The sequence below is a fragment of the Leptosomus discolor genome, chromosome 1, assembly GCF_034619465.1.
Source record: "Leptosomus discolor isolate bLepDis1 chromosome 1, bLepDis1.hap2, whole genome shotgun sequence".
Classification (NCBI taxonomy): Eukaryota; Metazoa; Chordata; class Aves; order Leptosomiformes; family Leptosomidae; genus Leptosomus; species Leptosomus discolor.
This window is the reverse complement of record NC_141391.1, coordinates 25,529,628-25,548,380: the sequence shown is the minus strand read 5'-3', so window position 1 is coordinate 25,548,380 and position 18,753 is coordinate 25,529,628.

Sequence of the window (18,753 nt, the reverse complement as noted above, 5' to 3'; positions counted from 1 at the left end):
AGCCATGTTATTAGAAAGTGACACAATGTCAGGCACTATAAAAGAAGCTCCATCTTATACCCAAGTTGAAGTAAAGACTTGGGTCTGGTGTTTAAATTTTATATATATATATATATATATATGTATTTTAACCAGTTTAAAACTGATTATTGAAACAATGTTAGAACAAATTAAAGCATTGTTAGACTGACCTCCTAAATATCTTTACAGCATGATTGCTGCTAGTGATCTGAATAGCCATTAACAAGTCCAAGTACCATTTTGCCATACAACTTGTGTTTTTCAGACAGAAGGCTGTTTGGCATCCTTTGATCCTTCAGGCTGCTTAGCTGAGCGAGATAGGTTTTTCTTTTCAGTTTCAAATATTTTAGTAGATTATTGCCGCTCTGTTGGCTGTCACTCTAGGTTATATCACCCTGTCCCCATCAGAGCGCCTGTATTGCTGCAAGTAAATTGTAGCATGTCAAGAAAGACCAGATCACTAATTAGAATGAAAAAAAACCCCAACCTGTAGTATAGTAACATCTGTTCTCTTCGTGACATGCTTATGTCATGCAGATTGAGTGTGACAGTGGAAAGAACAATATTAATGGTGATAGCCAAATAAAAATCTAAAATAAATATGTCCTTTATAGATTGGCAGCACTAAAGAAGCTGCTTCTTTGTAAGAGATACAAAACCAAGAAATCCAAGTTCTTCAACAGTGTAACAGTTTATCTTATAATCCTTTATTTAGTCTGGAAAATTAATTAAAAAATCATAGAAGTTTTCCAAGCAAAGATGAAGCAAACTAAAAAGGTATAAGAAGATACGTTTTCACAGTCACTGAATGTATATTCTGGAAAAGGCTATGGAGATAACATTTAATTGGAGGATATATCCTGTGCCTCAGTCATTACTGCAAAAGTTTTTGTATATTTGTCCACCTGGAAAAGATTAAGCAAAGCCCTTTACTAAAGAAGAAGAAAAGAAGAAAAGAAATAGGTGTATTTAAAAAACAAAAAGGCAGAAGTATCACATTTTCATACACTCAGGACACTTGGCAGTATTATAAAATGTTCTGATTTAACCGTTATTTCTTTATGTTCCAACTCCTGCTGCTAAGGGCCAGACCCTGCTCAGCTTCCCTAGTTTTTAGTGTGCCTGGAGAATTAGAAGAATAGGAGATGAGATATGTTTTGCTGTTCTTAGGCCTCTCTGGCTTCAGTTGTGCATAGCCATGCAAACCTAAGACCTTTTATTTCTACCGTTAGGAACTGTCCAGCTACACACTACAAGCAAGATTTACAGCAGCACAGTTAACCATGATAGAAAAACATAAGGAGACAGTTGAAATTTTTTTTATTATTCTGAACATAAATTCAGACATCCATCTGGGGATATGTAGAGTTACAGATCCATTCTTCAGATGAACCTCAGCTATGTTGAATACGTGCCCATTTTCTACTGAAGGTTTTGATAAAAACCATAGGCTATTTTCATCTGTAATTTAGGTCTTTCTCCCTGAAATTTACAGGTCATAGATTAAAAGGTATAGCCATGTTCTTCAGTTTCCATCAGCCTGCATTTTGCAATAACAGATGGACTGGAACAAAGGAAGCTCTTGTCCATTTAGGATTGCAGACTTGAGTTAAAGGTATTCTGAAACCGACTCAGTAAGTTAAGAAATAGTCAATCTTTTCTGGATGTAGTCTAAATAAGACACACAAGTTCCTTGTGGAAACTAATAGTGAAGCTCTTTAAAGAATGACATGCTGTCAGATATTTAAATATATGAACAAATATTGGTGCTTGACCTGCAATTAGGAATTAATTTTGTGAAGATGTTGACATATGACATTTTTGTCTCTTTCTGGGCAAGGATGGCTGTCACTGACAAAGGACAATGGATTATTTTGAAATGTGAAATGAAAAAAATTTATTTGCTCCCTTTCTCACCAGAACTTGAACTAGAAATGGTTTTATTGACTTAAGGTACTTTTACAGTGAAAAATTCATGAAAAATAATATGTTTTTGCAAAAAGATGAATGTGCAGGAAAGAAGTCACATTAAAAAATTCCTAGCTAGCTCTGCCTGTAATACTGTAGCTAATGTGGCTGAGATCATAGGTGTTTTCTGGATTTCTGACATGTAAGTCCTTTTTTTTTTTAACTTTTCCTCCAGATGATAAATAGGCCAGATCCTTTGAATTCACAGAACATTAATAAATGAAATTCAAACACCTCTGAACACACCTTGATGTATTTCCAAAGATGGCAATAAATTTGGGACATAAAAATCAGATTTCCATTGAGTTCCTATGAAGAAAGTTGCTATAACCTAGGGTTACCCAAAGCTGTATCTATGCTATCTATCTATCTGCCATTGGCAGAACACATTGTCCCTAATCATGCTTTTCATACATTTACTGGAACTCAAAGGTTCTATAGCACATACTGTGTTTTATGAATGCACTAATGTTTCAGAGCTTGACTACCGTAATTTCATCTCCTATAACGTCATCAAATTATGTTTGTAGGATCTCTTTTATTCAGGCCGCAGCAGTCTTGCTCATGTCTCTTAATTTGTCTTTTCCCTTGTAGAGTAATTACATTTTTGTTGAATCAATGGACCTACTGAAGCTTTCAAATTTCCTAGTTTTCTCCCGAGACTTTCCATTTTCAGAAGAGCTTTCCTCTTAAGTTCAATGTAACTTTCAGTAAAGTTTTCTAATCTTTCAAGTTTTGATGTTTTAGTCAGTCAGTAAACTCATCGAAACACGCCTTGAGGAAAGACTGCTGTGCTGTCGAATTTAAGAAAGTAAGACATAATAGATGAAGTAAATATTTTGCATTAGTTCTCTTCATCTATTTTGCCCTTCCACTTCTTCAGCTATCTGGTGAATTTATGTTTCCGTACAGTGAAGAGAAGAACTCATCTTCAACTGTGTGAAGAGCCTCTTTTTAAACTTCAGTGCAAGTAGGACTGAGTTCATATGAATAATTTGCAGTATTCATGGCAAAGCTGTTCTCACTTTTGCCTCAGGAGTGCTTTCATCGTGAAGAATCAGCTTAAACCATTAGGGTATGCAGGCCTTGAAGAACCATTAAGTTCATCCTTCAGATATGTAGCTGTTGAAGTTTGTGAATTATTTTCTAGCTGCACATATGTGGCAGCACTGTGTTTTCTGATAGAGAAAAAAGATGCATAGGCTAGAATTTTATAATATTTTAAAATCATTCAAGTTGTGGTTGCCATGCTTCTTTCTCTTCACCCCCCAACTTTCTACCCTTTACCCTTTCCTGTTACTGTGCTTATCTAATTCCATTAAAAGCTGGTTTAGTCAGGTAAATGGACGATAAAAGTAACCATTTTGTTGCAAGTCTAGATCCCTGGAATTCCTGCTTTAGAGTCAGCTGGATGTAAGGGGTTGGCAAGACCATGCTCATGCCACCCTCATTCAGTTGAATATCTTGTGGAGCCACATTGTCAGAATGATGCATTAGGGCTATTCTTGTTGTCCTGTCTTTAATTTTATTTCCTTTTCATATATAGGCCTAAGATCACTCTTGATATTGTTTTATAATTCGCCTCTACTTCATGGCTTCTGATCTGGATGATGAGGGACCTTCCTGTTTCTAAACAGCTCGTCATTAGGGCAATTGTTTATGAGGATCCTGTGGCTATCAGTACCATTCGAAGTACATGTGCACAGACCGTCACTTTTTCTGTCTCCTACAAAATTTTCTTTTCTGGAACCTGTTCTTTTTCTACTACATTCTCTGCACGTAGGCATCTTTCCTTTTGGAGGTTTGTCATATCCTTGTGTGGTGGCTGATTAGAAGTCTGTATCAGAGGTCTGAACTGAGATGACTTATTTGTAGCTACAAGATAAGCTAACAAGCTTTATAGGAAAGAGATAAAGAGGGAGAGAGCTAGTTCAGCATATTTTGCCTCTTTGGATGTCAGCACATTTTTTCGGACCTGGCCAATGGGTTCCAGTTGGGTGCTCTAGATATACTACATTACAGATCATGTCTGGAAGGCTACATAAACTTGTACAGTTCTGTTTGTGCAAATATCCTTTACTTGCTAATCCCAACCAACATCTATACTAGCAAATAGAAACAGAGAGTGACCATCCCGTGTTAATAAGACCAGCTGTCAGCAAATGTTATGTAGAGGAGGACAGCAAAGTGTTTGTTCCCATCCATGGGGCCTCCTGAGAATAGCCCCTGACCCTTGCTATTCCTCAAACTACATCCAGGCTTCCCTTTGAGTGAATATTCATTGGTGCAAGCCAAAATCATGCCAAGGATCATGTAAACAGTTTAGTGATATGTGTTCTGGCCCTGTGTGGTATATCAGTATAGATGTAAACTAAGGCTATATGTGTGCTACTAAGTCAAACTAGGCTTAGGGCCTGAAGATTAGTGGTAACAGACTTTGGTGTGTCTGGCCTACAGACTACATAACACTTGGCCCTCAGTCTCCTCTGGTCCCCATGTGGAGTGTGTAAGACATAATTTTTATTTTTTTTTCATCTCGAGTGTCTTACACAATGTAAGGGCTAAGTTGCATCCCACTAGAGTGAAGTTTCCCTAGCACGACACTGAACCTATGTATCACATTTCCTGGGGTGTGACATGGGTGTGTGTGGCACGTATTAGAGGGTGAAGGGCCTGCTAGAGTAGTGCTGGAGGACTGGGTGAGGTGGAGGAAGCCAGACATGGTGCAGTCTTTTCCATGCTGCCTGTTAAGAGCAATCCCAGCACATGCTGTTCTCCAGAGCATACCTTGGCATTGGCTTAGAAAGCATTAGTGAGAATGGGCCAAAATTTTTTCAAGAACATGCTTAGTCTTGCGTAGTGGTACAGTGCTGACATGTGTTCTTTGGCCTTTTTCACTTACCAGTATGAAGAAGCATGAGGATTGTATGACTTCCTGGTCCTAGCTTCAGTACTCCCTGACCAGTCATGCTGACTGCCTCCTGGAAAAGCTTGAGTGCGGGAGATTTGACTGCCTATGCTGCTTGTGGGAGCTAAGGGGCATGAACCCAAAGTAGCACCTGACAGGTTCAAAACAAGAAGAAGAATGTGGTGCTTCACTCAGGGCATAGTTATGCTGTAGAAGTCCTTGCCATAGGATGCTGTGGAAGCTAAAAGTTCACATGAGTTCAAGGAGGAGGCCACATAAACTGACAGAAGAAAAATCTGCAATGTTTACCAACTTTGTGGAAGCTACATCTGGCTCAGAGAGCCCTAGAACAGTTGTTGGAGGCTGGGAGAACGTCCAGGGAAGTTATCAGGCTGTATTTGCCCTGCTTTTCTACTCTGTTTTGTGCATTTTGGCTGCTGTGAGAGACAGGATACTGACCTAGAGTTGTCTGGTCCACCTGCTGTGCTCTCCCATATTTATCTTCAGTCTCATCTCCATCAGTGTATATGCATCTAGTGAACTCGGATATACTGTGTCTGTCTGCAGCTTGGACTGTTCATTTTTTTCCGTCGCTTTATGTGGGGATTTAGTCCAGACAGGATCAAGTCGTATGTATTTATTCAGGGCCTACAGACCTGGGCCCTTTTGTCATCGTAAGCTTCCTGCTTAGCTTAGTAAGCTCTTAATTAGCTTCTATATCTTTTCTGTCATTCTTCCACTCAGCCAGAGCAGACTATTTCTTCTAGGAAGCAGAAATTTGGCTTTTTAGGCCATTAGTGCCTCTGCTGGTAAATTATTTTGCCCCCAGAAAAGGCTACTGTGATTCTTTAACGTTGCCAGGCAATAAACCCTTCCTTTCTCTTGTACCTTTTCCTGTCAGCACCTTATCTTTTCCAGAAACTGCCTTTCTGCTGCTTTGTTGGTAGCCGGCGGAAGAAGTCTTGGGTCTGTTTGCATTCTGCAGCAGTGTGCAGTGTCTGAGCAGCAGCATAAAGTGTCTGTGCTTAGTATGTCAGCTATGTCATGCCCCTTCAATTTCAGATCTGTTACCACTTTTTACCTGCAAGTCCTTCAATTGGCCCATATTCTAGAAAATAGAGCAGTAATTTACTATGATATGACTTCCCCTATTAAAAATGAGTACAGCTGTGCACTCGGCTATGGCTTCCTCAACACCCTCCAGTAGCAACTGGAGTAGTAATTAGAGTTCTGATTGCCACCTGCTAATGATTCCTTCCCCAAATATCTCCCGATCTAATTTGAAATGCAACGTAACAAATGGAGCTAATAAACAGCAAGGCGAGAACATGATACGGGTAAATGAGTTATAGCAATATCACGTATGAAAATTTATGTAAGAATTTGATACAAGTCTAAACTCACAAGCTTCTATAGGCATTACAAGAGGAGTGTCTTAGAATAAGGTATCTAAAAGATGAAGGAAGGATTTTCTTAGATGTTTGGGACCGTGGAAGAAGGCATAGATGTGGAGATAAATTCAGGACCATATCACTGGGCCCATCTTGCATATTGTACTTTATGTAAACTTGTTAATACTAAAGGTACAAACAGAAAATTTACTTCTATTTCTAATAGAAATTTTCATCTATTTCTAATAGACATCTAAAGTCTTAATTTTGTTCTAGGAGGTACACTGTTCTTTCAGAAAACTTGTGTTTGTCAAATGGGTGGTTATCAAAACAATTCTGAGACCTTCAACTAGTTTCAGAAGGCAGATGATCATCTTTACTGTATGGCTGCTTGGATACATGTGAAGCCTGTGCTGTATCAGTAGTCAAAGAACCTCTGAGAAGTGTCAGATATGTAGGTTTAAAAGATTATACTGTTAAAGTTTTGGGTACTATCAAAAGCTTTAAATATTAAACCATTATAGAAATGAAGGAAAATTTTTATCATAGTGAAGGAAATGGGTATTTTGTTGTTGATTTCCATAGGTTCACAATTTTGTCTATAATATACAAAGAAACTTTGATTTACTAGGTTTAGAATCTTACTAACTTTACAATATGTTTAGTAGTATAGTGGAGTACTCATTCATGGCCATTCAGCTGTTCTGCTAGATGTTACAGAAGCACCCTCAGGTAAAGAGTCATAGCTTTCCTCTCCCTTTACTTTTTCAAACTTCTGTTTATCATTGAACATCGTGTGGTGCATGTCCTTGACATCATTCATCAATATAATATAATGCTTCTGTTCCCCTGTTGTACATGCTGGTGTCAGTCATCCTGGGATTTCAGAATAAAGGGATTGTCCAAAGTTTGTTTGTTTCCAACAATCAAATATTGTGAATTAATTATTTATTTAAACCTAATTATTTCCTAGTCAATTTATAAAATAAAGTAAAAATAGGACTATTAAAATCTTTAGCGTCGAAGAGTAAGCAAATTGCCTGTAAAGTTCAGAAAGAATGTCTCTTCACTTGCAGTAACTGATAAATAGGTGGCTGGTTAAGAACAGGGCTTTTTCTTCATCCTGCAATATCAGATATTGATCTGACTTTGAAACAGGATTCGATCTGTTGATCTATGGTCTTTCTAATTTAGAATCCTGTCTTTCTTAAACCTTGGTTCTTAGGTAGCTACGAGATACAAAGACACGACAGAATAAGTTATTCTGCAATTCAGTCATCTATTATTAGGATTGCCAAGGAGAAGGCCAGATGCAATTAGCAAAATTTACACTTTGTCAGCATTGTAAAAGTTACTTACATGTTTATATAGAAATATTTTGAAGGTACTGAGCAGGAGATAAGAGTTGAGGAAGTAATAAGGGTTATTTTTCCTATTTGAAAGTAATTTAGAGCAGCTCTTAGACTTTTTAGTCCTGTCAAAGTGTGTTCAATTTAAATGATGCTTTATTCTTGATCTAGCTGAATGTCATCTTTGATTTTTATATGTCGTATAAGAAAATCCTGAATTTTAAAATCTCTTCATTAAAAATGTATAGCCTTAGAAACCTTGTTGCTGCAGTAAAATACTCAATATCAGAAAAGTTTGTCATATCACTTCTCAGTGAAATATTAACCTGTGGAACCTTTCAATATTGCAGTATAAAACTTTCTGAAAATCACGTAGAAGACAGAGTGCCTCAGAAAAATGACTTGAAGAAAATCAACAACCTAGCTTTTTTTTCATCTTTTATGATTATAGTGCACGATATGGCTTTCTTCAGATCCTGGTTAGAATCACTGTTATTAACTTGTATTACATAGTGGTTCATTTGAACTATGTTTCTTAGATGTATTTGATAAACTGTATCCAGCTTCAGTAGAAGAGGGATTCTTTGTTCTATTAAAAGCAAATGCAAAGGTGCAATCTAATGCAAATCTATGTAAATTCAGATTTTCCCACTGATTTGAATGGATGTTATTTCAAGCAGTCTGTGTATCATTGTAAGTAGAGTAAAATTCCCTCTGTTTTTGTGGGGAACAGGAGGTGGCTTTGAAAAATTGGCTTAGATGAGATAGCAAAGACAATGTACAGAGATACAGGTCGGACATTTCTTCCACCCTTTCTTCCACCAGCTTCCATCCTGGTTCTCTTTGCCCATATCCCAGGTTACAGTATAGTCTTGTTCCTAACTCTAATGCTTTCTGCTGCTTCCTCTGCGAGGATGTAACATTGTGTGCAGAGGAAGGTCTTTAGCCCCTTGCTGCTTCCCCAGCCTGGCAAAGTTCCATAATTAACCCATCTGGGCAACTCTTGAATCCTTAAATCCCAAGACCCTTTGCCCACGAGCTTGGGAACCACACTGATTTCAGTGTCTGGGAAACCTTGGTACAACAAGAAAATAAGCTGAATTTTAGACCAAATGGAATACTGATGTATAATGTAATTTTGAAAAACTGCTGATATGTACAGTCTCAGGACAAATTAAAACCTCAGCAGGGGTAATACCATGCTGTGTGAAAAGATTGCAATTGATGCTTCTATTTTTTATTGTAATCGTCCAAGAGCCTCTGGAGAATACACACCAGACTTGGAAGGAAAGTGTGTTTGTAAGTCCTATGAGCTGTGCTGTAAACTGGTGTTTTGAACAGCACTGGGATGTGAAAAAGAAAAATGTCACTGCATGAGGTTCTGAATGAGAAAAACAAATTAGCTATTTCTGCTATAGTTGCTGTTGCTCACGTACTCACAGGTTTGGTTTTGTTTAAAAATAATCTAAAATGCTTTTTTATTTTTAAAAATAAATTATTGCTTGTAAAAAAACCTCGGGAGGTGGATGTTTTATAATCATGGCTGACACAAGAATAATGTGCAGCATGAGCAGCTTCCTACTGCGGCAGAATTCGAATGGTAACAAAAACTGAAGTACTAGTATATAGGACAGAACAGCAGGAGATTTTATTGCACTGGCCTGAATCATCGGGTCATTTCCCCGTAGGTAAAGTGATGCAGCTGTCTGTGTTCCTCTAGTCTCTGCCTTACCTCTGGCAAGGCTTGCCTTACCTCCCCAAGCCAAGCTGAGCAGACCCTCTTTATCATCGGAGAAGGCAGCATGTTGTGTCTCTGAGCTCCTTCCCTGTATTGCTCTGCTGCCCTCTCTCTGGACTAAGATATCAGACTAATGTAATTCAAGGAGGGTTTTATGATGTGGATTCTTGTCAACAACCAAGGGAAGGAGTCCATCAATTTCCTTTTAAAACCACCATAGAAATACTGAATTTCAGTAATTTTGAGGTAGATTGCTCCTCATCTTAACCATCCTAAAAAAATGCAAATAATCTGCCTTGCTGTGCTTCTGCTTCTGAGATTAAAATAATCTCATTACGATCTGACTGCTGCGATAGTCTTGGTGAATACTGATCACATTTTAAAGGGTCCAGTGACACATCATACTTTCTAGAGCAGCCAGTCCTTCCTAAGTGAGAAAGGTAGGAGTCACACAACAGCTGGCAGAATGCAGAATGAGAACTAAACTCTATTGCGTGCTGTTTCCATGTGTCTGGTGAGCTAGCAGGGTCATATTATTTCCCTGGTTTAAATGTTGGTGACTACAAATGCAATGTGTAGTGCTTATTGAAAATATAATTGGTAGTCCTATGTATAATAAATGCTATGCTAATAGTGTTAGGAAAGAAAAGAGCTCAGCTTTCTTCATGAATGTTTTTTTTATTTCATCACATGGAATCAAATTATAAATTTTTGTCAGCTCCTACAGGAGATCTTTAACTTTCTGCTTCATCACTTTAGAGACTTTTGTTCTTGCTGCCACTGGTTAATGGCACCCTCATCCAAGCTACTTACTTGATTTTTTTTTCCCCGCAAAATCATCTCATCAATCATACTATTAAATGATCATTGTAAAAATAAAAATAAATGTAAGGAACAGTTTACAGTAAAGTCTGGGTTAGTTCAGGAATCTGTATGACTATTTTATTAAAAAGAGCGCTGCTCGTTGAAAATCATGTAGTGGAATAATAGAGTTTCCTATTTTTGTATCATCATAGAAGTATGGTGAGTTTCTAGGCCCCGTCAAGGAAATATGATTGTAGCATATGATTCATCAATAAATGATGCAGAATCACATCTTCCTTATCTACCTATCTGCTACTCTTTAACTACTGTTAAACCATGTAACTATTGTACGTGCCTTCAGTACACAAGCAGCTGAAATAGCAAAGTCACCTAGAATCTCTCATGCTTCAGTATATTTAAGTTATCATTTAAAATATACAATATATAAACATTATTCCAAGTATGTTGCTTAAAATATATTGAAATGCACATTTATTTTATTTTTTTTTCTTATTTTTTAACTCTGTCACAGTGACTTCCAGCAATTCAGGTAGATTTGTCTGTGTGCTTGGTCACTTGTGAAACAAACTTGAGTCGTATCTTTTGTACATATCTCGTTTAGCTCCTTGTTTTCATTAGCAATTTGTCAAGCGCTAGAAATGCAGAGATTTATCTTGTAACAAGTAGTTACAATTCCTGAAAGCACCTGATGTTTTAACTTCTCCGCTTACTTTGGAAATGAGACCTAAGGGATCAAAGCCATATGGATATATCTGAGAATTTTCTTCCATCGTTTTTGTCACAGAGAAATAAGAAAGGAACCTCTTCCTTTAAGATCTGAGCATGTTCGCTTAGCCAAGAACAGTCAAACTGTAATACGAAAATTTATCCATGTAAAGGTGGCATTTTCACAGGCATTCTCCTCTTATTTCTTGTGGCTTTTCAGTTCAAATGATTAAGACAAATATTAAAAATATTTTTGCCTTTCCTCTGACAGATTATATGCAAACTGTTGGTTAGATGACATGGCTGAAATAGCATATGCGCGAGGAGGACAGCTATATTTATGTCACAAGATGACACCATTGTTTGGGTGTCTGCCACATTCTGCGGCACTGAGACTTTCTCCACTGCAAGGCTTTGTAATTTGTTTCAGTGTTGGATCGCATATTTGTACCTGATCAAGGTCAGGAAGACAGAGATGTGAGCTAACACTGGAACCACTGTGTTACAAGGGGTCTGCCCACTTCTCCAGCAGTCCTGTCCGGTTTGGTGCTGCTGGGTCACAATTAGGATCTCAAGTCAAAAGCATAAAGCTGTCTGTGCACCTTGAGTGGAACTGCTGAATAAGGAGCGTGCTAAAACTGGGGGCAACCGAAAGTATTTGCTGATTTTGCCTTGATTTGTTAGTAGTTTTATTCCTTCCTGAAAATGCAAGAAAAGCCAAAGCAGCACAACATTTCTAAAAAGGAAACAATGGATAAATAACATCCTTAGCTTGAAATCACCAAGCTTGTATTTTCAGCTGCTTAATGATTATTCTTTTCAGCCAAAGAAATTTTGTAGGTTAATACAAACTATTTTTCTGGCTTTTCATTTGACAAGCAAAAATGGATTTTGCTTGTTTGTTTGTAACTCAATTCAGGTTTCTGTTTAGGTCAGCAAATAGAAAAACCAGATATTTGCATAGTTCTGTGAACTTCTGATAAAAACATGACAAATAGCTACAAAAGAAGTATATATAGATCATGAAGCTGAACTATGGCTGCATCTGGCATTGCCTGCCAGAGTGCAACCTGTGATGCTTTCAGGTCTGTGCAGATTCATTTACCTGCAAGTCAGGGTGCCGGGTGTGGTGTTCCTGCAGGGATCTGGGACTTGCATGACCTTGTACCTGGACCTGGGAGCTGAAAAACGCTCCAAGATCCGGTAATACAAACACCAAATAGCTGCACTGTATCTAATGATGGTTTAAAAGCTACAATCTGGAAATACCAGTTCGAAAAATTGGCTAGAAAACTATGCCATGCTGCCCTGATGACATTATTTCCTTTATCACGTGAGAGCCAAATCTTAAGAATTATGATTCAAACCCCTCATGTTAACGAAATTCTTTCTACAATTTAGTTTAAATAATCTTTCTGTTGTTGTTTCAGACCTTTTTCAGCCCCTACAGCTCTGTACTCCCCTACGGGCTGTGTTGCACTGCCCCAGCTCCGGGCTCTGCCCTGTAAGAGGGCAGCAGCCCACGAGGTGGCAGAGCTCGCCTTGGAGAGCAGACTTTGGTGACAAAACCCTTGTTTTGTTGCTAGCAAAGCTCCCTCCCCCGCTTTCTTCCGCTTACTTATTAATTGCAAGTGTGGCTTCCTTTTTGCCCATAAATCATAATTGCTTTAAACTAGTAAAGGAAAAATATTCAGCCAAATGTAGACATGGTGATCAGTTTTTATATTGCTTTTGATTTAAAGGCTCTTCTTTCAACAAAATAGGAATTTTTGTCTAACTTCGTTTACGTCAACAGAGTTGCAAACTAGTTGAACAAGTTGAAATTTATTTAACCCCATTATGATTTAACTCATTTCAGTGTTTTTCTGAAAACTTGAAAACAGCAAATCCAAATGAAAACCTTGTTCAACCTTTCAGCTTTTATAATAGTAAATTAAAAAAAAAAAAAAAGCTTCAAAAAACATTCTCCAACAAGAAATGTCTGTCACAGTTTAGAAATGATTAAATCTTCATCTGCTCATCAGAGAAAAGTGACATGAGTCTGCTCAATATAACTTGACCAGTAAAAAAGGTCCAGTGTGTGACTCCGATTTGGTTCCTTTTTTCAACTTCCAGGCATTAAGGGAGAGCAGATATAATTAACATAATTCTAAATTAGCGTCAGTGATGTTACTGTAGGAGTTGGTAGGAGTGCAATATTCATACTAAGTGTGCCAATCCCTATAAGAAAGCTGAACAGGAGAGTTATTTAAAGAGATTAAATGATGCAGAATAAAACTTCCAAAAGCTGTAATTGAAAGTGACAGAAACATTAGCTTTGAAACAAGTAACATTTAATCACAGAGATTATACAGAAACATAATTTTTGTATGTTGTTTTCTTCAATAGAATTTAATTTTAATCTGTTGAGACAGCTCATCATTTTCAGCTGCCTACTGCCAGAACCTGTCAGCATATGTAAATGTAACAACTACTGTGAGGAGTGGGACCTGTTCTCTCAAACACTAGCCTCAACTTATGCATGCCTAAAATTTCAATTGCTTCTACTTGCACCTGCGGGTTGCAGGTGTAAGCATTTCACCACTTCTTGCATTTGTGTGTGCCGTTTGAATGGTTCAGCTTCTCAGTCTGGACAAGCAGTGCGGCCTCAGTGAAAGCGTAATATTTGTGTGGTCGTAAGTCACAAGTTATTAAGGGGAAAAAACATAAAGGAAAAAAGCATGAAAAAAACCTTTACTTGAATGTGCATACGGAGTCCAGGATAAGAGTTCAAACCTTCCTGTAAATAACATTTGATTTTATTCTCTTGCAAGTGTTCAGGAAATCCAAATGGGCTACATAGTTTTCAAATCACAGTAGCTGAAGGCAGAAGAGGATTTCTAAGTGGATTGATTAATCAGGACACAGAGAGAGTAAATCTCAATATAGCAACAAAATAATAACAGCTCATCTGGTGACACAGAACCTGTAGATTTACCAATGTCTCTGCCTTGACCGATACAAAACTGAGCTCTGTATTTGCAGAATATGTGAGCAGGAGCAAATGTGACCTTCAGGAAGGCCGATATGAAGTGCCTTTACCTCCTGGGGACTCAGAAGGGCAACAGACAGGAGAAACTCACGTTGACACTAACCTGTTTATAGCAGCCAAGAAGTACATGTGAAAGCATGTCAAAAACTCCAAGCATTTTGGATGGTTACCATCAAATATTTTGAGTTTATTTGCTCTTGTTACAAAATTTGTTTGAAAGTGAAGCCAGCTATCTAAAAAAGTGTTTGAACTGCAAGGTTATAGAGAGGTTTATTTTATTTTTCTCTGCCAATGTCTTTCTCTGCTAATATGGAAGTTTAAAATAATAGGTTTCACCTGTGTGTTATTCTCAACTCCTCACAAAGTCTGAGTTATTTAGATGTGCCTTTTGTTTTGGGGGAGGTCATATCAATAGGTCAGCATGGCCAGATTTTCAGAAAAGAAGTATTTTGTATATAGAGGAGTACATTTTGGCTTATGGTGAGAATATTACAACAGAAGCAGTTTTGGTGTGAAATGCAATCAGGGACAGATCCTGACCTCTTGAATCTGGAAGAGACCAGGGTGTCAACGGCAAGTCCCAAGCAGCAGTCCTGGCTGAGCTCTGGTCTCCAGCCCTCAGGGCACTGCAATAGCTATTTCTGTCCTGTGATAGCTTATAGCTGACCAAGGAACTATGTGGACCTATTCAAAATGCTAACAGAGTTGATGCCATCCCTTGGTCTTTGACAGGGTGCACCTGAGCTTGGGACCAGGAGATAGGAGCCCTAGTTCTGGGCTCACCAGGCCTGGAAATGTTTGGCACTGCAGCTCCCATCTGGATGAGATTGTCTTAATGGATAAACTAAGGAGCAGGGAGAAAGACACTTCCACCCTCACCATTACAGCTGGGTAATGTTGGAAATGTAAGACCCAGAGGCCCACACAACATAGGGGGTAAAGTTTTGGTAAAGAAACCAAAAGTTCAGAACAAACAATTAATTTGTCTGTACCCAAAGTAGATTACATTCCCTTTAGGGCACGGACTGTTTTACCACGCTCGTTTGCAAATGTTTGAGCCATTTGCCCTTTGTCAGTAATAACTGATAACATAGCAAGGAAGGAAATGGACTGCAGGAAAGACTACCAGCCTAAAAAGAGCACCAGAGATATTAAACCTGCAGACCTAGCTTTAATGGTGATACTGTCACTAAGAGAGACACAAACTCTTGCCAAAGAAGAGTTATTGTAATACTCTGTTTATTACAGTGTCAGCACAGGATGTGTAGTCATCCTAGTATGGAGTAACACTTGCTGTGTTGTACTCAGAGCGAGTAATGAATGTCATGTGAGTAATGAATGTATCAGATATTTCCAAAACTGTATCTGGGCAGGCACTGGGGTCAGCTGCCTCACTCAGCAGGACACTCTAGCTGCTTTGTGCTACTTTGATGGCACAGTGCTGCTAGGAGGTTTTCTTGGCTGGCTGCATAGGGATGCTGCTTGTGTAAGGACAAAGCCAGTGATAGACAAAAAGCCCAGCATGACTTGGGTCTTCTTTGAGGTGCCACAGAGGTCCCAGCACCACCTTGATTGCCTGCAAGTCAAGAATCTGCAGGAGTTTTGAAAAGCTACTGTTGCCCTGTGTACCTCATGTTTTTTCTGGAGAATGGTTGGCTGTAGCTGTGATTAAAAGGTCGTAATTTTTGATTTCTCCACAGCTGTTGATGACACCAATTGGCCAGATTACATAATACTCCTCTCGTTATAAAAAAGGAGCAAAATTATTCCTAAGTGGTACACTATGCTTCCCTTGTTGATGTGGCCCAGGTGATGGCTATGGTTGTCTCTGGAGATGACTGGGTCATCAGGCGTCTGAAGCCACAGTGCAAAAGATGGAGAACAGGAGTTTAAAGTCTAGTAGGCTGATGGACCTTGGGTCTGTGCCTTCCTTGTGTCTGCTCGTGGCACCATCATGAAAAAATCAGCAAACCTGGAGTTTCTCTGAATGCCAGTTGATTGCCACTTCAGTCATTTGAGGCTGAAGTGTTGTTGCCATTTGGAGAGATTCAGTGAACAAAATCTCTTGGTTTCATACTGGTGCCTCTTACAAGGCCTCTTATAACTAAACCACATGATTTTGGTTTTGAAAAGGTCTCGACAGCTCTTGCAAGGTGAGCTGGTAACTCTGGCCAGTGACACACATCTTCCAATGTTACCTTTAGGGCGTGAAGTCAAGCTGACAAGCATCTGCAGGTTTTGAGGAATGGAAGTGGATTTGGGGCATAAAGGAAATTGGTGGTATTGTATTTATCTGTCCATGTGGAGTGAACAACCGTTATGTCCAACTTTGGATAAATATCTACAAAAGCTTCTGAACAACAAACTAGACAAGTGGGAGCTTTTATAAAAAATAGAGTGTATTTCTATAAAAAGTCTTATTTATCTGAGGTGATAAAAGAAAAGCCGAGTAGAAAAGCTTAATACTCTACTATATCAGTTTTATAGCAGAGTAGCTACCCATAAATTCAATGGAATTTCACCAGCATTAAAATAGAAAAGCACAATGGAAAAAAGTGTTATTCTGAATTCAAAGAGAAAAGAAGATCAAGGGTTAGTTTTCTTATTTTGATAATAAGGTAAATACTGTAGGAGCATGGAAGGCTATCAAATTATTAGGTTAGAAAAATCAGCAAGGCTATTTATACAGAAATATCACTGATGATAAGCTCAGCAAATTTTTCAAAGGCTAAGAGAGTGCTAATTTCTACTATTAGTTCTTCCTGTTAACAACCAGTATAGAATCTGTTATAAATATTATCCATACAATAAGGGAAGAACTCCTCTGTTTTTTGAAGTGACATACTTCTACTGCCTCATATCTGGCTTTTAGTTTTTAATCTTTTTTGTTTCAAGTTTTAAAATATTGGCAAATTCTCCTTTCCACATAAACATCCAAACTTTCATAGCAAAAAAATACACTAGACAAAAAATAAGCCTTTCCTTTTTTTTCTATAAAATCACTTTGTAAACTCTTTCAAAAGCCGCCAATCTAGCAATTTCCCCAGATGTCTTGTTATATCTTAGTAATTAAATTGTAGTCTCTGAGCTGTCTTTTTCATAACTCAGTTTACAGGAAATGCATCTTCATCCTTGTCTAGCACGATATAAAATTGTTCTGCTGGGAATACAGTTGTATTTATTGATTCTTCAGAATTTGTAATTCCTTTCAAAAGAAATTTGGTTAGCTCTTTTGAGCTTTCATGAACTGATGAAGGCAGAAAACAATAATAATTTGAAAAGTACTTCTAGGGAGTTTTATGACTTTATAAGATTTGATACAGGATCTGCAGTAGAAATGCATTCTTCTTGGTACCCACATATTCTTTGCAATATCCATTTACAAATAATGTCATTCCTGCATTCTTTAATTTTATAAAACATGTCTGATTACAAGATCTGAAAAACTATATGCTGTGTTCAAAGGAATGTGTATATCACAATTGCTAATGTGAAGTATATAGATCTTCCTTACAAAATATATGCAGTCCCACATCAAAAAGCCAGAACAGTAGAGAAGATAATCACCGGAACTGATCTCTTGGGTGAGTAAGAGAACTAATCCCAGCAATCTGCTGGGAGACGGTGCTTCTAGCCTCTTTGTGTCCCTATTTAGTGAGTGTTAGTGGAAGCTTCCTGGCTGACTTGGATATCAGAGCAGGAGGTAGAGCAAGGCACCCTACGGTTTGTCTGTTCTTGGCGACCACTTACAGGGGTCTAGAGCTGCACGTGGCTTTTTGCTTCCCAGCACATGTCCCTTACCCAAGCACAATCTCCAGGCAGGCAGGGCAATTTTCTAGCAAGCCCGTGCCGTCAGGAGTGCATAGCAAGCCCAGCACCGTACTGCTGTGTCCCTGCAGCCGTACCTGCCTGGGGACTCAGGCTTTGTCCGCAGCGGAGATCCCAAAGCACCTTCGGTGCCTGGTGCAGCAGCAAAAGGGGCAGCGTAGCCCACAGGCCACCTGCAAGCCACCAACACTCTCCTCTGCGGCTACGGCAGCCGGTACATTGGCTGGCCTTTGGGACCCACCACCCAACCTTTGCAAGGCCATGCAAGAAACCAGCCTCACAGGATTGGAACTGCTCATATCAACTCAGTTGGGCTGAATTTACCCAAAAGTTTCAGGGATTGTTTTGTGTGGGGGCCAAGTTAAAGCATCCCATACTCTGGACTAGTATCTCAGCCAACTGAGTGTGGCAGAGGGAAGGAGAAAGCAGTCTCCCTTTCCTGATGACATGATTTCACACGTAAACATTACTGAGAACCCAGAGCAGCAGATTTCCAGGAGGACCACCAACCCATTGGGCTAGAGATGCATCCTGACACTCACCGTCATGTTTCCATGTCTATTTAGATATGTCATACAACACCAACCAAGTCCCACAAGAAAGACTAAAGCAGTTCCCACCTAAGGATAATCTAGAGGCTTGTAATTAAGTTAGACTGCTGACAAATTGAAAAACTTTGATGTAATTCTCTTGGACAACTTTGAGTGAGTTTGTACTGGGATTTACCAGCAGAATTTTCTCCCTTCTGGAGTACGTCACAGTTTCCTATGGGTATGCACCAATCTGTCCTGTTGGAGATGCTCCTCTTTTGGATTAAGTGCCTAAATAGTCAGATTAAATGGAAATCAAGAGCCCCAATGCTTTTTTACCAAATGTGTAATGGCTTCCTACCCAAATAAAAACATGTTTCTGTGGCAGTGACCTTCTGAGTCATTTGGCTGGATTCTCTTAGTTTATGCAGCTGTGTCCACAACAAAATGCTTCTTAAT